The sequence below is a fragment of the Garra rufa genome, chromosome 25, assembly GCF_049309525.1.
Source record: "Garra rufa chromosome 25, GarRuf1.0, whole genome shotgun sequence".
NCBI lineage: Eukaryota > Metazoa > Chordata > Actinopteri > Cypriniformes > Cyprinidae > Garra > Garra rufa.
Window position 1 is genome coordinate 7,319,615 of NC_133385.1, and position 21,592 is coordinate 7,341,206.

General features: G+C 31.5%; 1 long non-coding RNA gene across 1 annotated transcript; it reads right to left on the reverse strand.

Annotated features, from left to right (window-relative positions):
- Positions 1 to 19,383: 19,383 nt before the first annotated feature.
- LOC141302065 (uncharacterized) lies at positions 19,384 to 21,504 on the reverse strand. Its single transcript, XR_012342288.1, has 2 exons — positions 21,367 to 21,504; positions 19,384 to 20,508 (listed from the first exon to the last, which is right to left on the reverse strand). It is a non-coding gene; the product is annotated as an uncharacterized lncRNA (long non-coding RNA).
- Between the last annotated feature and the right edge of the window lie 88 nt (positions 21,505 to 21,592).

A 21,592-nucleotide genomic window follows, 5' to 3' on the forward strand; every position in this document is an offset into this window, starting at 1 on the left:
CCCTGGACCACAAAACCAGTCTTAAGTCGCTGGGGTATATTTGTAGCAATAGCCAAAAATACATTGCATGGGTCAAAATTATTGATTTTTCTTTTATGCCAAAAATCATTAGGAAATTAAGTAAAGATCATGTTCCATGAAGATTTTTTGTAAAATTCCTACTGTAAATATATCAAAATGTAATTTTTGATTAGTAATATGCATTGTTAAGAACCTAATTTGGACAACTTTAAAGGTGATTTTCTCAGTATTTTGATTTTTTTGCCCCCTCAGATTCCAGATTTCAAACAGATGTATCTCGGCCAAATATTGTCCTATCCTAACAAACCATACATCAATAGAAATCTTAATTATTGAGCTTTCATATGATGCATACATCTCAGTTTTGTAAAATTTTACCTTATGACTGGTTTTGTGGTCCAGGGTCACATATATAATAATCAAACAATTACCAATAGCATAATTATAAATTGGCATTAACCTAGATTAAATGCTGAAACCGTGATTTATTGTTAGTTCATGATACCTAATGCCTAAACAAATGTTAATGAATGGAACCGTATTGTAAATTGTTACTGATTTCTTTGTATTCTCCATTCCAAGCCCATTTCCATTCCATTCCATTCCATTCTGATTCGTTCCATCCAGATCTATTTCATTCCATTCCAGCTGCATCATGATTTGTTTCCATCCTATTCCCTTTCCAGCACGATCCATTCTTTCATTTCTTGCCTTTTCTTCAGTTCTTTCCCCCCTTCAGCGGTCGCCTTAGTGGCGTTGTGAAGTTTTCATTAACTCACAGATGTCTGTCGCAGCTGCCTGTGTTCGCGGAGCCACATTAATAACCTCCACACACAAACCATTTGATCATCGCTGGCCCACAACTAATGACCCTCGCCTGGCTTCACACCATTTCATGACTGTATATGGCTGGAAAATACACAAGCGTCCTTTACTGAAGGCCTGGCCGAACCATGAAAGCAACAAACAGCAGACCGAGCAGTGAGTAAATACTTTCGCAGAAACTTCTCACATCAGTTTTTGCAAAACTGTCTTACAGATCAAGAAGATTTGAAGAAATGTAGCATTACATCACTTGCTCACCAATGGATGTGAATGGGTGCCGTCAGAATGAGAGTCCAAACAGCTGATAAAAACAAGTAATCCACACCACTCCAGTCCATCAGTAAACATCTTGCGAAACCAAAGACTGTGCGTTTATAAGAAACAAATACATCAAGACATTTTATCTTTAAACCATCGCTTTTGGCCAAAATATGAGTTCATAATCCATAATTATGCTTCCTCTAGTCCATCTTCTGTTGTCCTCTCACATCAAAATCCACATATATTTTTGTTTTGGACTGTTTCTGTTTGGAAACAGTGTTTGATTTGTGCACATTTCTCTCCTGATTCAGACAAAACTATTTTTTCTTTTACGGAAGGACTGAAACGGTGCTTTAAAGTTAAAAATGTTTTTTATACAAACACACAGCATCTTCACAAGATGTTAAGTGATGGACTGGAGTGGTGTGGTTTACTTGTGGATTATTGTGATCAGCTGTTTGGACTCTCATTCTGACGGCACCCATTCGCATCCATTGGTGAGCAAGTGATGTAATGCTAAATCTTCAAATCTAATGAAGAAACACTCTCAGGCCATCCTAAATGTAGATGAGTTTAAGCACATTTTAATCAAATTTTCATTTTTTGGTGAATTGTTCTTTTAATTTTACCCACTAAGAATTGTTTTTTTTTTTTAAGAGCTTAATAGTATGAATATTGTGTTGCATGCAATAGTGCAGCAGGGGCTTTCTGTGAAACATCACCTTTTAGTGTTTCATGACAGAAAGTTAATCATGCGGGTTTGTAAATAGTGACTATTTTCCTTTTTTACGTGATCCACAATCTCCAAAAGAGTGTTTTCACAGTTTTTAAAATAACCATTTTTTTAATGTGTGAACAACTTTTTGTGGAATGGAAATGTTCATAAAGGGTACCCCAGGTATTAAGACATGTATGGCTTAATATAACATAAATGTGACCCTGGACCACAAAACCAGTCTTAAGTCGCTGGGGTATATTTGTAGCAATAGCCAAAAATACATTGCATGGGTCAAAATTTTTGATTTTTCTTTTATGCCAAAAATCATTAAGAAATTAAGTAAAGTTCATGTTCCATGAAGATTTTTTGTAAAATTCCTACTGTAAACATATCAAAATGTAATTTTTGATTTGTAATATGCATTGTTAAGAACCTAATTTGGACAACTTTAAAGGTGATTTTCTCAGTCTTTTTGATTTTTTTGCATCCTCAGATTTCTGATTTCAAATAGATGTATCTCAGTCAAATATTGTCCTATCCTAACAAACCATACATCAATAGAAAGCTTATTTATTGAGCTTATTAAATCTTTGTCAAATTTAACCTTATGACTGGTTTTGTGGTCCAGGGTCACAAATGATGTCTCTTACTGAAATATGTTGTAGAAAACGGTTTTACGTTAAAAGGTTTACGTTATTTAAAAAAAAAAAAACACACATAGTTTTATGTATATTTTGCGCCTTTATTTCGATTACCTCAGATGGTTGCGCTCAGTGAGCTACCGGCGCTACCTGTTGTAATTTTTCCGCAACACAACTCTGAAAAAAAAAATACAAAATGCCACATTGTGTGGCTTTTGGTTGTAATTTTCGGTCAAGGGGCAACAAGAGAAGCAAGGGACTTGTATGCAAACTGAGGGACTCATATGCAACTATTACAGAAGATTCAAACACTCACTGATGATCCACAAGGAAAAATTATGCATTAAGAGATGGGGGGTGAAAACTTTTGAAAAGAATGATTTTTTTCCTAAATATCATATTTTTTTCATTTAGTACTGCCCTTCAGAAGCCACACAAGATACTGACATGTTTCCCAGATGACAAAATAAGTTAAATTTACACTGAACTTCAAATTCCAAAAGCTTTCACCCCTGGATCTTAAAGGGATAGTTCACCCAAGAATGAAAATTTCATGTTTATTTCCTTTTTTTTTTTCTTTTTTTTTTTTTTTTACTTTCAAAGGTGCCATTCACTGCCATTATACGACTAACAGACTGCAATGGTTTGAGTTAAAAATCTACGTTTGTGTTCTACTGAAGAAACAAAGTCACCTACATCTTGGATTCCCTGAGGGTACACAGATAAACATAAAATTTTCATTTTTGGGTGAACTATCCTTTTAATGCATTGTGTTTTCTTTCTGGAGCATCAGTGAGTGTTTAAACCTTCTGTAATAGTTGCATATGAGTCCCTCAGTGTAAAAAGATGAATATCAAAATCATACAGTCATTGCTGGAAAGGGTTAAAATACACAAAACTGCTGGAAAAAAACAAAGAATCATTCAGGTAACAACACAGTATTAAGAATCAAGTGTATGTAAAGTTTTGAACCGGGCCATTTTTATAAATTCAACTATTATTTTCTCTGGTGGACTGTATGTACACATCTTTTGTACACTGTGAAATATCTTATTCAGGGTGGCATTTTGTATGATATCCATCTAATTTGGGTAAAATAATGACTTAAACTGTAAGTCTTCACTGCTTTCTGAGCGATAAGAAGAGGAGAAAAGAATGTGAAGATGCCTAAAGACCCGCGTCTTTGATCTCTCCACTTTAGCCCTAATGCCTTTGAGGCTTTTAGCACACCCCAGCTACTGAAAGAGCTTACAAATGGCAGAGACAAGAAACGCTAGATGCCATCCTGGCAGGATGTAAACATGCCGACGCTTGTCAAGGAGTGTCTCAATGCAGATTTCACTCGATATCCAGGGCACTTGACTCCTTGTGAGGGAAAATTGATGATACTGCATTTGGTTTAAGCCTCTGCTTATATCCATCAACACCTGTAAGCTCCTTCAGTAGCTGTGGTCATCATATCAGTATTTAATTTTTTTTTTTTAGTTGTGTTGCGGTAAAAATAGCAACAGGTAATGCCAGTAGCTCAGGAGTTCAACCATTTCATGTAAGAGGAATAAAGGCGCCCCCATAGTCCAAAATGTGTATAAAACGATGTGGATTTTTTAAATAACATAAATCTTTCATGGGTTTTCTGCTACGTGTTTCAGTAAAGAGACATCAGTTATGCTATTTTAAGCCAAACAAGTCTTAATGCCCAGGGTTTCCTTTAAGGTTTCTTCACGGAACGATACGATTGTTTGCACGTATTCAGTAACGTTCACTACGTGATTGTTAGCAGAAACACTTTGACTCCAGGTGATTTTATGTGAATGAGTGCGCACTACGAAAACACTTCCATCACGGGTCTGTGCTTCATCATCTGGGTATTAAACACGCTGTCGACGCATCCTGTCCAGCGCCAGCGTTTACATATAACTGGAATATATGACTTTAAAATAAGCCAACTAAGTAAACTCAGTTTTATTATGTTTGGCTCCGTTTTTTCCTCTCTCTGTGAGAGCACATCGTGTTGAATCGTTGTCGCATCTCTGCTGGTTATTTTCGCATCCATCACCTGTTTGCGTGGAATCGACGTGAGTAAATACGCAAGAGAAGGTTAATTTAATTCTGTTCATTTGACTTCTGCGTTTGTTTGTCTGTAATCGTTTCAATAAATTCGCTATGACACTAAATATGTCAAGCAGCAGGTCACAGATCACTCACGTGCATCCTCTTTCTCAGGGCGTTGGTGTCATTGATAATGTAATCACGTCACTGCGGGAACGTTATCTGTGAGCATCATCTTGGTCATTTCCACCAGGAAATGAGTGTTTGTGGCTGATCTTGTTTGCCAGTGTAGGTCACGGTCTTAATTAGCGAGCTAGTTTATGAATTTGCAGCAGGTGAAAAGCACTGCTATCATCGGGTGGGTTTATGTGGCCTAGTAAATTACATTTAAATGAGTAATTATTTAATTTGTATTTAAATTAATATAATGTAAGTTCTTCGCCAGGAGGGGTTGATCCTTAAGAAAAGATCCTATCCTATCCATGGTAATATGATGTTTTATATGCCATTTTATTATTTATTGCTTTTATTAAATTGCATATATTAGCATTAAATATTTATTTCAGCAATATTTGATCAAAAGTGATGCTAAAAAATTTTTTTTAAATAAATGCATGTTTTAACTGCAGATCGTGTGACTCTGAAGACTGGAGTAATGATGCTAAAAATTCAGCTTTGATCACAGGAATAAAATACATTTTAAATTATGATCAAATAGAAAGCAGTTGTTTTAAATTGTAATAATATTTCATAATTTTACTTTTTTACTGCATTTTTGACCAAATAAATGGAGCCTTGGTGAGCAGAAGAGACCTACTTAAAAAAATTAAATAGTCTTACAGATCCCAAACTTTTAGGAATACACCAGTTAAAAGTTTTTGAACAATAAGATTTTTAATGTTTTCTAGACTTTTCTGCTCACTAAGCCTGTATTTATTTGATCCAAAGTACAGCACAAATAGTACAATTTAGAAATATTTTTACTATTTAAAATAAGATTTTTCTATTTAAATATATTTTAAAATGTAATTTATTTCTGTGATCAAAGCTGACTTTTCAGCATCATTACTCCAGTCTTCAGTGTCACATGATCCTTCAGAAATCATTCTAATATGCTGATTTTCTGTTCAAGAAAAAACATTTTATTATTATTGTTATTATTATCAATATTTAAAATAGTTAAATTTTTTCAGGATTATTTGATGAATAGAAATATCCAAAGATCAGCATTTATTTGAAATTAAAAAGCTTTTGTAACATTATACACTATAAAAAAAATAAAGTTTGGAGTCTTTTTTTTTTTGGAATTTTGGTTTTTGGGGAAATAATTATAGAAATTACTACGTTTATTTAGCAAGGATGCTTTAAATTGATCAAAAGTGATGATATAAAGATATTTATAATGTTACAAAAGATTTCAGTTTCAGGTAAATGCTGTTCTTCTAAACTTTCTATTCATCAAAGAAACCTGAAAAATCATACTCGGCTGTTTTCAACATAATAATAATAAATGATTTGAGCAGCAAATGATGCAGTGATGACGCTTAAAATTCAGCTTCGATCACAGGAATAAATTACATTTTAAAATATATTCAAACAGAAAACAGTTATTTTAGATAAAAAGCCAAAATGGGATATTAAATCATATTTATGAGATAAAAAGTTAAAATTATGACATTAAAAGTTACAATTATGAGATGGAAAAAGTTGGATTTATGACCAACTAAGTGATGATTATGATATAAAGAGCAAAAATGGAGATGATAAATCGGAATTTTGAGATAAGAAGTTGAAATGTTGAAATAAGTTACTTTTAATAGCACAAAGATTTCATAATTTTACTGTTTTTGTTGTACTTTGGATCCAATAAATGCAGGCTTGGTGAGCAGAAGAGACTTCTTTAAAAAACCTTACTGTTCAAAAACTTTTGACTGGTCTTATGTGTATATAAATGTAAAGCTATAGTTCCTTTTTATGTTTCTCAGTTCACCAATTAGACCTGGACCAAAAGAAAGACAAAAACAGAGACAATGTGGCAAAGAATGAAATCAGCCCATCGGGAGTAAATTCTTTTTCTACATTTTGGCTCTTCATCGGTTCTGTTCTGTCTTGTCTGACTTTTCTCTCTCTGTCTGTTATCTCTGACAGTGGCCTCTAAACCCTGTTGAAGCGCTTCAACATCAGTGGGCTGGATTGGCTCTTGCGATCTGACTCTGAAGAGGCTGACAGTGACAGAGATGTGCGAACGTCCCGGCAGAGGATTCGATCTGCACCACAGGTCAAGTGTGTTGAAGTACGCCGTTTAATGTGCCAACTGTCACTTGATACAGCGAGCGCTTTTGAAGAACTAATCGCTGGATTTGCCAGGTTAGTGACATATGTCTTCTAAAATATATTCTAGTTTTGTTTGGCCTTTTTTCAGCAAGCAGTTCATCCAGTAAACACAAACAGCGACTCCAGTAGTTTTTGTCATTGTTAAGCGGAGCACATAGACTTCGTCTGATCGTTCTCTTGCTCACATACTCACTCGCTTCCCATTACAGTGGTGTAATTACTTCTAATGAAGAAGTCTGTGTGCAGATGCAGGCTCTGATTAGCCAGCCGCAGCCACTGACATCTCTCTCACACACACATGCATACACACTTCATCTTTAAATGTTCATTTTGTTAGTCATTTGTTCCGCAAATTGCTCCTCTCAGAAGAGCAGATTCATAATGAGGGCAGCCTGTGAAACAGCGACTGCCTGAAGTCAGTGTGAACTGAAAGGCCTTAGACATGCAAATGATTGCTAGTGTAATGAATACTATTGCTCATACTTACGGTTAGTGATCTGAGCAAACCTCTAACACTAAACTTGTGCATGTGCGTCATCCTTTGGAAGCTCATTTCCACCACATAAAATAAAGAAGCGTGCTTTGGTGAGTCATATTTACTGTGAGATAAAAAGTTAAAATTCTGATTTACAAATTCATAATTATAACATGAAAAGACAATTTTGAAATAGAAAAGTTGAATTTTTGACATAAAAAAGTCCAAATTTGGATATTAAATCATAATTTTGAGATGAATTATGTTAAAAAATTAAATTATGACATTAAAAGTTGAAATTATGAGAGATGAAGCCAAGATTAATATACAAAGTCTTATCTAAGATTAAAAAGCCTCCAAAAATATGGCATAAAAATCAAAATTATGAGCTGAAAGAAGTTGAATTTATGACAAACTTAGTTATGATTATGATATAAAAAGACAAAATTGGGAATTAAATCATAATTATGAGATAAAAAGTTGAAATTGTGAGATATGAAGCCAAGATTAATATACAAAGTCTTATCTAAGATTAAAAAGACTCCAAAAATATGGCATAAAAATCAAAATTATGAGCTGAAAGAAGTTGAATTTATGACAAACTTAGTTATGATTATGATATAAAAAGACAAAATTGGGAATTAAATCATAATTATGAGATAAAAAGTTGAAATTATGAGATATGAAGCCAAGATTAATATACAAAGTCTTATCTAAGATTAAAAAGCCTCCAAAAATATGGCATAAAAATCAAAATTATGAGCTGAAAGAAGTTGAATTTATGACAAACTTAGTTATGATTATGATATAAAAAGACAAAATTGGGTATTAAATCATAATTATGAGATAAAAAGTTGAAATTATGAGAGATGAAAGCCAAGATTAATATACAAAGTCTTGTCTAAGATTAAAAAGCCTCCAAAAATATGGCATAAAAATCAAAATTATGAGCTGAAAGAAGTTGAATTTATGACAAACTTAGTTATGATTATGATATAAAAAGACAAAATTGGGTATTAAATCATAATTATGAGATAAAAAGTTGAAATTATGAGAGATGAAAGCCAAGATTAATATACAAAGTCTTGTCTAAGATTAAAAAGCCTCCAAAAATATGGCATAAAAATCAAAATTATGAGCTGAAAGAAGTTGAATTTATGACAAACTTAGTTATGATTATGATATAAAAAGACAAAATTGGGAATTAAATCATAATTATGAGATAAAAGTTGAAATTATGGCATTAAAAATGAAATTATGAGATATAAAGAAGTCAAGATTGACATACTGATCTTAACTGAGATAAAAAAAATAAAAAAAAATAAATGACATACAAAGTCTCAATTATGGTATAACAAGCCTAAATTATGAGATGGAAAAAGTTGAATTTATGAAAAACTATGTGATAGTTATGATATAAAAAGCCAAAACGGGATATTAAATCATAATTATGAGATAAAAAGTTGAAATTATGACATTAAAATGTGAAATTATGAGATAGATTGACATACAAAGTCTTGGGGGGTATTAAATCATAATTATGAGATAAAAAGTTGAAATTATCACATTAAAAATTGAAATTATAAGATGTGAAGCCAAGATTGACATATTAACTCATAAATGAGATTAAAAAGCCCAATTTATGACATAAAAAGTCTCAATTATGGCATTAAAAAGTCAAAATTATGAGATGGAAAAAGTTGAATGTATGACAAACTAAGTGATAGTTATGATATAAAAAGCCAAAATGGGATATTAAGTCATAATTATGAGATAAAGAGTTGAAATTATGACATAAAAAAATTCAATTATGAGATATGAAGCCATTATTGGCCTACAAAGTCTTTACTGAGATTAAAAAGACCAAAAAATATGACACAAAAAGTCTAAATTATGGCAAAATTATGAGATTTTGAAAAGAAAAAGTTTAAAACTGAGCGATGATTTTGATATAAAAAGCCGAAATGGGATATTTCATTATGAAAATAAATGACATTACAAAACAAACCACAAAATATGACATAAAAAGTGTTCAAAATTATTAAATAGAAAAATCATTTATGACCAACTAAGTGATAATTATGATATAAAAAGCCAAAATGGGGTATTAAGATTTGACTTAGATTAAAAAGCCCTAAATATGACACATACGTCTCTAGGGCATTAAAATCAAAATTATGAGATCTGGAAAGTTGAATATATGACAAACTAAGTGATGAATATGACGTAAAAAGCCAAAAATAGGAGTAGTTAATCATAATGTTAAGATATGAAGTTGAAATTACGACATAAAAAGTAGAAATTATGAAATATGAAGCCAAGATTGACATACTAACTCTTAAATGAGAAAAAAAAATGGCCTAAATCTGAATTACATAAAAAGTCTCAATTACGGCATAAAAAGTCTAACTTGTGAGATAGAAAAAGTTTGACAAATTAAATGATGATTATGATATAAAAAATAGATACTAAGTGATGATTGTGAGATAAAAAGTTATAATTAAAGAAAAAGAAAATGTGATACGAAACCAAGATTGAGATAAAAAGTGGAAATTATGAAAGTCAAAATTGAGATACGTAGCCATAAAAAATGACAGACTAAGACATTTTTGAGATATAAATTTGGATTTAAGATTAAGAAAAAGTCATAATTGACTTCTCATAATTGCACATTTCTTTGACTTGCTGTATATCTCAAAATTATGACTTATATGTCATATTTATGACCTTTATCTTGTAATTATATGACCTATAATTATGAGACATAATTTACTGAATCATATTTTTTTCTTAATTGGCAGAAATGGACTTCCATGTCGTTAATTGTGCTCCAAACATAAATTATTTTATTTTTTGTCAAGGGGGATTTTCACCTGCTGGACGATGAAACAGGTGAAAAAGACATTTTAGTATCATTTCAGTGAATTTCACCTCAGATTTCCTTCAGAAAATGAAAATAACCCATATAAAACATGTGCTAGCCACATTGCACGCGATCAGTGTTCTGCTCCATTAATATTTTGATCAGTACTGGCTTTTTCGGTTTAAATGCTAACCACATCAGCTCTCAAACGAGTTTGTTATTGGCCGTGCGGTGACGTTGCGCTGACAGCTGCTGATTTGAACTGTCTTCTTTAATGTGGCTCCTCATTCCGGGCCTTATTCCTGTCTGCTCTCAGTCCTTGACGAGAGGACACGCTCGGTCGCAGCAGCAGGCGCCGCACGTCACCGGGCTTGCATGACTTCATCAGCGCTCTGCTTCAGCGCTGGGGAGCTCCACATCATGCATAAACATGAGCTGTCACTATCACAGCGAGGCCCCAAAGAGCCAGAGCTGCCAGCCAAAAGCGGGACTGCGGACACATGCTGCAGTGTGTGTGTGATTTGGAGGAGTTTCAGGAATTTGGAGCACAAGGCCGTGGATGGTGCCGCGGTGTGTTTCGGCTCACAGTCGCAGTGGGTCAACAAACTGAGCTCAGAAAGCTAATAGAGTCACACTGCAAATAGATGATGATACTCCCGTGCATATCCTACACCGTCCTGACGTCCATACCTAGAATGATCTGACTCAGACCGGTAGATGATAAAAGTTGAATTAATTATAAAATAAAAGCCCAAATTATGAGACACTAAATCATAGTTGTGAGATGAAAAAATGAAAATAAGACAAAAAGAAATCATGAGATACAAGGCCATAATTATTCGTCCAATCTGTCATAAGTCATAACTGAAAAAATGTTGAATAGTTAATTATGAGATACAATGCCATAATTATGTAATAACTGAAAAAAAGTCCAAATATGACATAAAATGTCCAAATTTATGACATACTATGTGATGAGTATAATATAATAAAAAATTTAATTATAGGATACTAAGTCATAATTATGAGATAAAAGCCCAAACTATGAGATAAAAAGATCAAATTGCTGTAAAAAGTTGAAAATATGAGATAAAAAGTTTAATTTTTGACATTCTAGGTGAAGATTATAATACATTAAAAATAATTATGAAATAGATTAGATGAAATTGATGTAAAAGAAAATAATAATTATGAGATATAATGCCATAATTATGTCATAATTCCAAAATTATGAGATAAAAAGTTGAATTTATGACATACTATGTGATGAGTATAAAATAATAAAAAATAAAATGATAGGAAACTAAGTCATGATTATGAGATAAAAGCTCATATTATGAGATACTAAATCATAATTATGAGATAAAAAAGATAAAATTGCTGTAAAAAGTTGAAAATATGAGATAAAAAGTTTAATTTTTGACATACTAGGTGAAGATTATAATACATTAAAAATAATTATGAAATAGATTAGATGAAATTGATGTAAAAGAAAATAATAATTATGAGATATAATGCCATAATTATGTCACAATTCCAAAGTTATGAGATACAAAAGTTGAATTTATGACATACTATGTGATGAGTATAAAATAATAAAAAATTAAATGATAGGATACTAAGTCATGATTATGAGATAAAAGCTCATATTATGAGATACTAAATCATAATTATGAGATAAAAAAGATAAAATTGCTGTAAAAAGTTGAAAATATGAGATAAAAAGTTTAATTTTTGACATACTAGGTGAAGATTATAATACATTAAAAATAATTATGAAATAGATTAGATGAAATTGATGTAAAAGAAAATAATAATTATGAGATATAATGCCATAATTATGTCATAATTCCAAAATTATGAGATAAAAAGTTGAATTTATGACATACTATGTGATGAGTATAAAATAATAAAAAATAAAATGATAGGATACTAAGTCATGATTATGAGATAAAAGCTCATATTATGAGATACTAAATCATAATTATGAGATAAAAAGATAAAATTGCTGTAAAAAGTTGAAAATATGAGATAAAAAGTTTAATTTTTGACATACTAGGTGAAGATTTATAATACATTAAAAAATAATTTTGAAATAGATTAGATGAAATTGACATAAAAGAAAATAATAATTATGAGATATAATGCCATAATTATGTCATAATTCCAAAATTATGAGATAAAAAGTTGAATTTATGACATACTATGTGATGAGTATAAAATAATAAAAAAATAAAATGATAGGATACTAAGTCATGATTATGAGATAAAAGCTCATATTATGAGATACTAAATCATAATTATGAGATAAAAAGATAAAATTGCTGTAAAAAGTTGAAAATATGAGATAAAAAGTTTAATTTTTGACATTCTAGGTGAAGATTATAATACATTAAAAATAATTATGAAATAGATTAGATGAAATTGATGTAAAAGAAAATAATAATTATGTCATAATTCCAAAATTATGACATTAAAAGTTGAATTTATGACATACTATGTGATGAGTATAAAATAATAAAAAATAAAATGATAGGAAACTAAGTCATGATTATGAGATAAAAGCTCATATTATGATACTAAATCATAATTATGAGATATAATGCCATAATTATGTCATAATTCCAAAATTATTAGATTAAAAGTTGAATTTATGACATACTATGTGATGAGTATAAAATAATAAAAAAATAAAATGATAGGATACTAAGTCATGATTATGAGATAAAAGCTCATATTATGAGATACTAAATCATAATTATGAGATAAAAAGATAAAATTGCTGTAAAAAGTTGAAAATATGAGATAAAAAGTTTAATTTTTGACATTCTAGGTGAAGATTATAATACATTAAAAATAATTATGAAATAGATTAGATGAAATTGATGTAAAAGAAAATAATAATTATGTCATAATTCCAAAATTATGAGATTAAAAGTTAAATTTATGACATACTATGTGATGAGTATAAAATAATAAAAAAATAAAATGATAGGATACTAAGTCATGATTATGAGATAAAAGCCCATATTATGAGATACTAAATCATAAGGTTGAGATAAAAAGATGAAATTGATGTAAAAAAAAATAATTATGAGATATGCCATAATTATGTCATAACTGAAAAAGTCCAAATATGACATAAAAGGTCCAAAATTATGAGAAAAAAGTAGAATTTATGACATACTAAGTAAAGATTATGTTATATTAAAAAAATTATAGAGTACTAAATCATAATTATGAGATAAAGCCCAAATTATAAGACACTAAATCATAATTATGAGATAAAAGCCCAAATTATGAGATCGCAACTATTATATAATATATATAAAAAAATAAAAAATCCAAAGTATTAAAGTCTAAATAATGACCAAAAGGCAAAATTATGAGATGAAAGGTGAATTTATTAGTATAAATGTATGCTTATGATATAAAAAGACAAAATTATGGGATACTAAGTCAATTATGAGATAATTATGATTTAGTATCTCATTTTTGATTTATATACAAAAAGCTAAAAAATTGACATAAAAAGTTACAATTATAAGATACAAAGCCATAATTATAAGTCAAAACTGGCATACTATCTCATAACTGAAAAAATGTTCAGATGACATAAAAGGTAAAACATTATGAGATAAAAACGTATGACATACTAAGTAAAGATCATAATATATATAAAAAAAAATAGGATACCAAGTCATAATTATGAGGGGGAAAAGCCTAAATTATGATATTTTACAAGATAAAAAGATGAAATTGAGATAAGTTAAAATAATGAGATACAAAGCCATAATTATAAGTCAACTCTGACATACTATCTCATAACTGGGAAAAAAAAGTTAAAGTGACATAAAAGGTAAAAAGATTATGAGATAAAACTTATGAAATACTAAGTAAAGATCATAATATATATATATGTATAAAAAAATAATTATGAGAGGAAAAGGCTAAATTATGAGATACTACAAGATAAAAAGATGCAATTGACATATACAAAGACATAATTATAAGTCACAACTGACATACTAAGTCATAAATAAAAATATCTAAAGTATAATATAATGACAAAAAATTTAATTATGAGGTGAAAGGTTGAATTTATGACATATCAAAGTTTTTTATATCAAGTGATCTTGATATAAAAAGACAAAATAGATAGATAATAGAGATACTAAATCATAATTAAAAATGAAAATATGTAATTGGCGTAAAAAGCTGAAAAAGTCAAAAGGGATTTAAAAAAAGTCCAAAGTATGTTAAGAAAGTCTAAATAATGACAAAAAGGCAATATTATAAGATGAAAGGTGAATTTATTTGTAAATTTATGGTTACGATATAAAAATACAAAATTATGGTATACTAAGTCAATTATGAGATAAAAAATGGGATACTAAATCATCATAATAAGATAAAAAAGATGAAGTTATGAGATAAGAAACCATAATGAGAAGTCAAAATTGACGTACCAAGTCATAAGTAAGATTAAAAGTCCAGAATATGACATTATGACAAAAAGTAAATTATGAGATTAACAGTCGAATTTGGGATGCTGAATCAAAATGAGACAAAAAGAAATAGAAAATTGTGATGCAAAGCCATGATGATGTAAGTCAAAATTGAAAAATAAAATATGACGAAAGTATGAGAAAGAAGAAAAATAAGATAAAAAGATGCGTTGAATGACTTTTGATAGATACAACCAAACCACAACATCAGTGTTTGAATGGAAATAAAGAATATGAAGTCAATATTTCTTCAGATATGCACACTCTTGGACTAAAAGCCTTAATGGACTCTGCTCAGTGAAGATATGTGAATAAATAAATCAGAGTAGACATGCCTGAATACGAATGTGTATTTGTATTCTATCCAAAATGTCAAAGATTACAGATTCATTTTGCACTCCTTAAAGAAATGACTGTAGCTGCAACCATGTTCTATCATAAACAGCAGTCAAATATTGAAGCTGGAGTCTTAAATCTCTCAAATGATGCAGTTTGTCAAGGGCAAGAGAGAGTTTGATGGTTTTATATCATCTGGGGCCGCCAGTGTTCTCTGCACTTAAAACAGTTCAAATCTAGTTAGATATCTATCCTTTTATTTCGCTATTTTTGTTCTATTTAAATGCTTCTGAAACTAAAAAAAGGTGCACTAAGCGTACAGTTCAGAATGGATCATTTAAATTTTATAAGGGCACTTTAGTGTTTTCTAACTTTGAAAGGTTTGAATTGTTCAGGAGCAGATATGTCTTTGAAAAACATGTGAAAGCTGGGTTTATGTCTGATATGTGTTGATATTATTTCTTGCAAATGGGTGTTGCTGTATCTTAATCATTAAAGTAGCATCATTTGCTATATAGTTGAGCCTTTGTATTCCTTTCAGCAGTCAAAATCGACATTTCAGCTCAGTTTCTCCATTTGTTAATGTTTATTTTAGAATCACAAAGCTGATAAACGTGTTTAAATCGAATGATTATACATATGCAGGGTATATTGTTTGCTATTTAGCGTGTATTGTGTTTGAGCGCCGTCTGGTGGTTATACACGAAACCGCATTATATTTTGCCTACAACATTCATGAGACATAAACATGCACATATGAAGACTTAGTTGTGGGAAAAGTTATTACATATTCGGCGAAAGGTTACATTTGATAGCGATGGTTTTGATTTTCTGGCCGTTTGTTGTTTGGCGGAAGGGGAAAGATTCAATTAAAAACTTCAAAGCAACTCCACTGAATAGAAGATTGATCCACAGACCTTCTGATACACTTGGGTGTGTATTAACACAGACTTCATTAAAGCTGTTTTAATGAGCATTTGTTTTGATGTCTGGAGAGTCTTCAGGGAAACCGTCACCACAGAGATGAGTTCCAAACAATGCAAATCACGGTTAAAACACCTTGGACTAACTTTATTCTTTACTGACGAGGGTATGGTGTTTGAATTCTGTTTAACACAACAATAATTTCTCAAACTTTTATTATAATATAACTTATACTGATCATTTTAACATTTACTTAAAGGGATAGTTCACCCAAAAATTAAAATGTGATGTTTATCTGCTTACGCCCAGGGCATCCAAGATGTAGGTGACTTTGTTTCCTCAGCAGAACACAAACGAAGATTTTTAATGAAAACCGGTGCAGTCTGTCAGCCAAATAATGGAAGTGGATGGGCACCAGACCTTTAAAAGTAAAAAAAACAAACACAGGTTTAACGAGCCGGATGAAAAGCTCGTGCTCATGACAGTTGGACATGACTGTATATCAAAGATAAAAAATGATATAAATACTGTTCTGTTTCTCGCAAAAACCGATCATTTCGTGTCTTAGGACATCAATGTATCGTCACGAGCCGCAGGGTGTAATTTGGATTTGTCTGTGCATGTTTTCGTTTACTTTTAAAGGTCTGGTGCCCATCCACTTTCATTATTTGGCTGGCAGACTGCACCGGTTTTTGTTAAAAATCTTTGTGTTCTGCTGAAGAAACAAAGTCACCTACATCTTGGATGCCCTGGGGGTAAGCAGATAAACATCAGATTTTCATTTTTGGGTGAACTATCCCTTTAAATGGTATGAATGACTGATTTAATATTGAACTGAACTCACCTGGTCAAACTATTTAAAATATAGTGATTAAGCTATAAACTTGATTATGCGTTTCCATCTAACATGTATTTCTGAGGTGCAGCTCGTCATTTTAATGGAGTGTTTTACATTGGTTTTACTATTTAGCAGTAAACCGATTACCTCACCTGAATATGTTCGTGTTGGATGTTTGGAATGGAAATATGTATATTTTATACCTTTTTCGCTTATTTCAGTTAATGTCGTAAAACTAGCGAGCTAAGCCAGTGGTAGTACTACTGACAGTGTCTTGTAAATGTGGTTTAAGACGCGAATAGGAGTGGTACAGACAAACCGAATCAATTAAGTGAGTCATTTACGCTGGAACCGCTCCGAATGATTCAGAATCGTGACTTTGATCATTCAGTTCAAAAAAACAGATCCAAAGAGCAGTTCCTTTTCGAATTTCAACATTGCTTGTAATGATGGGTGAAACTCCGAATCAGTTAAATCAGTCGCTAAATGATTCACTGTTTCGAAGTGCTCAAAATGGATTGAGTGTCTCAAATCATTTAATTCAGATCAGGCTTCAAAGCTACAGAACGTGAATTAACTTCTGAGTGGGATCGTGAATCTTTTGATTCAGATCGGGACTTCATGTATTGCGAATCATTTGATTTAGTTTGGACCTTCGGAGCAGGTTTGTGAATCTTTTGATTCAAATCAGAACTTCGGACCAGGTTCACAAATTAAATGATTTGCGATCCTCGCTCAAAGTCCTGATCTAAAATGATGGTTTGCAGATAATTTGATTTAGATCGGAACTTTGTGCAGGTTTGGGAATCTTTTAATTCAGATTGGAATTTAGCATAATGGGAATCATTTGATTTAGATCTGAACTTCGGTGCGGGTTTGTGAATCTTTTAATTCAGATTGGAATTTAGCGTAATGCGAATCATTTGATTTAGATCTGAACTTCGGTGCGGGTTTGTGAACCTTTTCATTCAGATCGGGACTTAGCGTATTGCGACTCATTTGATTTGGATCTAAACTTAAATCAGTTGCAAAATGATTCACTGTTTTGAAGTGCTCAAAATGGATCGAGTGTCTCAAATCATTTAATTCAGATCAGGCTTCAAAGCTACAGAGCGTGAATTAACTTCTGAGTGGGATCGTGAATCTTTTGATTCAGATCGGGACTTCATGTATTGCGAATCATTTGATTTAGTTTGGACCTTCGGAGCAGGTTTGTGAATCTTTTGATTCAAATCAGAACTTCGGACCAGGTTCACAAATTAAATGATTTGCGATCCACACTCAAAGTCCTGATCTAAAATGATGGTTTGCAGATAATTTGATTTAGATCGGAACTTTGTGCAGGTTTGGGAATCTTTTAATTCAGATTGGAATTTAGCATAATGGGAATCATTTGATTTAGATCTGAACTTCGGTGCGGGTTTGTGAATCTTTTAATTCAGATCGGGATATAGCATATTGTGAATCATTTGATTCAGATAGAAACTTTGGTGCGGGTTTGTGAATTTTTTAATTCAGATTGGAATTTAGCGTAATGCGAATCATTTGATTTGGATCAGAAACTTCGGTGCGGGTTTGTGAACCTTTTCATTCAGATCGGGACTTAGCGTATTGCGACTCATTTGATTTGGATCTGAACTTCGGTGCGGGTTTGTGAATCTTTTAATTCAGATCGGGACTTAGCGTATTGCGACTCATTTGATTTGGATCTGAATTTCGGTGCGGATTTGTGAATCTTTTTTTTATTCAGATCGGGACTTGGCGTACTGCGAATCATTTTATTTGGATTGGAACTTCGGAGCAGGTTTGTGAACCTTTTGATTCAGATCGGAACTTCGGAGCGGCTTCGTGAATCGAATGATGATGGTTCACGAATCCTTTGATTCAAGTCGGAACTTTGGACCGTGAATTATTTGATTCAGATCCGGAATCACTTTTTTTATTAAACACTACAAAACATCAAACCATTATAGCAGTACAGTTATAAATATAAAACATAGTAAAAGAAAGAATGAAAGAATAAACAAATGCAAATACTATAGGATGGTTTAATTATGGTAAAGTGTAACCATGTGTTTTTTTTTTTTTTTTTTTGCATTACCACAGTCTTACTACAAATATCATAGTTAAACTATGCTTAGTGTAACAAAACAATGGTTAATTTGTAGTTATCATGGTTTAACATTAGTAACCATGTTTTTTTCTCTTTAAGAAGACATAGGATGAATATAGAGATGCAATTTTCACTGCTTTATGATTAACATAACTTCAAATAGTTTCCATGTGCTTGTCTAGATAAGATTAAATAAAGAAAAGAGAGGTTTAGAGCCAGATTTTTGTTTATGTATGTAAAATTATAGCTAGCAGGAAACGCATATTAATTATTAATTAATTATTGTTAGATTTTCCTATTTTCTTTCAAGTAGTCAAACAGTCCAAAGAAAACTGTAGTTTCCAAAGTCAGATATCACTTGTCCTGCCATTTTGGTAATCTCCCCTTGAACCACATTCATTTTTTTATCAGATAGACATCTACAATATTTAAAAACATTATCTTGCATTATTATTTTTCAAACAAAGGGTGCAAATGTTTAGGGTAGCGAGTTTAAAACTTTATTTATAATATGATACAAGAATAGTTCAAGAAATGGATGGGAACGTGGACCTGTACAATATTAACAAAATGTACTTGTAATGCAATCCAATGGCAAACACACAAAACACAACACTCAGTTGCTCAGTTTGGCCATGATTGTGTCAAAGGATACATCTTATCAAGATATATATAATTTTTACACATTTCAGCTTGTATACATTTATTGGTTGTATAAGGTTATATATATATATATATTTTTTTTATATGAATATAAAGTGCAAAAACAAGAACACTTACAGTGAAGGCATGGCCCTGAAGTGCTGTATGGGACAACATGTGTGTCGATGTACTTGTGCGCTTGTGTGTGGGACTCTATCCATGTACATTATGGCCGTATAGATAGACTATCATACTCACACACACACACACACACACACACAGGTATGCAAACACACACACTGAATATGGCCTAGGCTGGACTGACGTCATATGAAATTCAACCCCTTTCCAGCATGTCGACAAATATGCGGTTCAACATCATTCGTCGATTTGCAATACATTTGAGTCTGTGCAATAAGTTGAGTTATACAAATACAATTAATATGAACAGCTGAAAAAACAAGCTAACATCTAAATTTCCCCTTTTTACATTTAAAAATAGACATTATTTGTATATATCGCTCCTTCTGCCTCAGTAAAATAGCACCACAGGGTTGCACCTTTCAAGCCTAGAAATACAAAATTACCTGATAAGAACTGAGCGTTGTCTTGCTTTGGAAGAGTAAGGCATTTTTGTCATTTTTGAATGGATAAGAAAAATACATAAGCACTGTTAGTTGACTAGATTACATTTTATATTGCATATAATTATATCATTGATTTGCCTTTCGTTCATATATTTTTAAAATGCAAATTTTTCTTTCGCAATTCTTCTCGTGAAGATGTTTTGTTGTAATAATCAAATTTTTTTTCTTTTTTCTTTTTTTTTTCCTAAAGCAAGTGCGTGTAGCATCACAGTTGCGGTTTATCATTCTTTTGAGAGAATGTGTGTCGGTGTCCATCTCCTGCTGTCCAGTTCATGTCTTTCTGACAATCCTCAGGCTAGTTTTGCTGAGAGCCCTAGCAAAACGGAGAGGAAAATGAGCCAATGAAAATACCAGCAGTTCTTTTAACACATTTAATGACAGCTCATTTTATGGAAGCTTGTTTCCTGTAAACTCAGAATTCTTCTAATCAGGAGATTAAAAATTTGCAATTCCTTTTTTAATTTTGTGGTGGAATAAAAAACAATTGTGGGATGTACCTTCAGAATTCAAGAATTCATAAAAAAATATATATAATTTATGAAACGTAAACTCAGAATTCTGAGAAAAGAATTCCAGAATTCCAAAAAAAAAAGCCAAAATTTTAAGATCTAAGCACAGAATTCCTAGGAAAAAAAGGTACAAATTGTGAGCTGTAAACTGTCAAACAAAAAATGTCAAACATCACAAAACTTGGAGTACCGGAAAAAGCCAAAATTGTAAGGTCTAAGCTCAGAATTCCACGGGAAAAAGGTATAATAAAAAAAAAAAAAAAAAAAAAAAAAAGTGAGATGTAAAAAATGTAAAAAATATTTTTTTAAGCTCAGAATTTTAAGAAAAAGAAGGTAAAATTGTGAGATATAAACTCAGAATTCCATAAAAGCCAAAATTGTAAAAATTGTGAGATGTAAGCTCAGAATTCCAAGAAAAAAAGGTTAAAAAATTGTGAGAGATTAAAAAAAAAAAGATTCCGGAAAAAAAACAAAATTGTAAGATCCAGTCTCAGAATTCCAAAAAAGGTAAAAACTGTAGAATGTAAGCTTAAAAATTTCAAGATGTAAACATAGAATTCTGAGAAAAAAGGCAGAAATTGTAAGATCTAAGCTCAGAATTCCAAGAAAAAAATGTAAATATTCTGAGATGTAAACTCAAAATTCTAATAAAAAATGCTAACCGAGTTTGTTCTCTTGCGTTTCCAGCAGTCAGGGTTGAGACGTTTCTGCTCCTCAGCCAGAGCTTTGGCCTCCATGGTATACATCCTCCTCTCTTCGTTCTTCATCTTCTTCCATTTATCGCCCAGAATCACGCTGATGGCTCTAGGTAAATTAGACATGGAACTCTCAGAAATCTCATTTTAAAAGAAAGACCCATGCAGGTAATTTTTTTTAAATTCTGAAGTA